Raw genomic sequence first — 1,955 nt, 5'->3', positions numbered from 1 at the left:
GATGCAGTGTGCATACAGTGGAATATTTTCAGCAAAAAAGGAAAAGAAAAGAGTGAACTCTTGCTATCTGCGATGACACGGATGGACCTAGAGAGTATTATGTATGCTCTGTGGAATAAGTTAGAGGAAGACAAATATGATCTCACTCACATGTGCAGTCTAAAAGAAACCAAAATAAATGAATAAACAAAACAAAAACAGACCATAAGTAGAGAGAACAAGCTGATAGTGCCAAAGGGGAAGGGGGGTAGGATAATTTATACACACACACACACTCACACACATGTACATATCAGTAAAGGTACACCCCCTCCACCCCCACCTCCCCACAGATCCCTCTCACCTGCTTCATTTTTCTCTTCAGTATTTATCACTACTCAGCTGTGATAGTATTTATCTCCTTAATTATCATTCGTGCCCTTCACTAGAATGGAAGCCCTATGAAAGCAAGGATGGGGGGGGGGCTGTTTTGTTCACCACTCTAACTACAACGCCTTGAACAGTGCCCAGCACACCGCAGATGTTTAATAAATACTTGTTTATTGAACTGAATGAATCCTGTTTCCTTAAGGATATTTATGAGGCGAGACATCAGGAAAGTCTTAGTTTCTATTATTTTGTTCAGGAAGGAGCTTAAATCCAAATTGAACATTAAAGGAAATATGACCTTGGTTAGTACCCTGAACTGATACAGCATGGCATATTAGTGGTCATAGTGCCAACTCGCCAGGGCATTCTCTCTGCGGCAAAACGTTTCCATAGAACGCTCACTGTCAAAGGCGGCGTGTTGAAATGAACCAGGATGGAAGAGCCATTGCTTCTCTGGCTTTTGGTGAAGACAGAGAGTAGGAACGGTAATCGCCTGACCGCACACCTGTGATGGGAACATACCTTCCATGCGGAGCAAAAAGTATGGACTGTCTGGGGCTCTTCTCTCACATAATAGCAACAGCCTGCACTTAACAGAATGATGACCCTATGCCAGTCACAATTACACAGGCTTTCCTGTGCAGTTTGTTGAATGAGCCTGAGTAACAGTAAATATTTTACGCATGTATTGTGCACCAGGTGCTACCCAAGCATTTTTCACATAGTATCCCTTAAGAATCCTGTGCGGTGGGTTCTGATCACCACCCCCATTTTGCACATGGAGCGACAGAGGTGCTGAGAGGCTGAGTACCATGTTTGGGGTCACACAAGCAGCAAGCGGGAGAGCTGGGGTTTGAGCTCTAGCTGCCCCCGTGCCTCTCGTGGACGCTGCCTGGGAGCTTCCCACCTTCCTCCCACTCTGCACGTGTGAGGCCCTATAACCCAGGGGCTCAGCAGCCAGACAGGGTCCCCCTCCCCCTTTGATAACATCAAACACATTCCAGTCACACCTCCCTCGGGAAGCCCCTCAAGTCTCATCGGCAACAGCCTGTCACTACTTAAACCATAACCGTCCCCTGTCAAAGGGGCTGCCACCTGAATTCTAAAAACGAGACCATCTTTTCCATGTAGCATGAGAGGCTTTTAATTGTAACTTTGTGTTGAAACCTTCTGTAAATCAAAGAGTGTTCTTATAATGAGCAAATAATTTTTGTGTCTGTACGTTTGGAATTTCGCTTATTAGACTTTCTGAGGGCGGCACCTGATTCATGGGAGAACGTTAAGCTTTTAATTCAATTAGATAAATATTTTTGTACACCTTTACTGATTAGAACGGAGCTGGCTAATGAGAGAGAAATGAGCTTAAACATGACTTACTCTCTTGTGGAGGCAAGGCGCAGGATCCTGTCTGACAGCCAGTGGAATTGCTTTGGATCAGTGCCAGACTGGATGGAGCAGATAGTGAGTACAACGACTTTGGATAAGGTGGGATATCTGGGGATATCATAAAATAGACATCTCACTATTAGGAATGCTTTAGATTTGATAATGCCTTTTAGAAGATTTCTCAGCTTTGAAAAGCCTTG

Source organism: Phyllostomus hastatus, unplaced genomic scaffold (genome assembly GCF_019186645.2).
Source record: "Phyllostomus hastatus isolate PE091 unplaced genomic scaffold, TTU_PhHast_1.1 phas_scaffold_114, whole genome shotgun sequence".
NCBI lineage: Eukaryota > Metazoa > Chordata > Mammalia > Chiroptera > Phyllostomidae > Phyllostomus > Phyllostomus hastatus.
The sequence above is the reverse complement of the archived record's forward strand: the minus strand, read 5'-3'. Positions refer to the sequence as shown.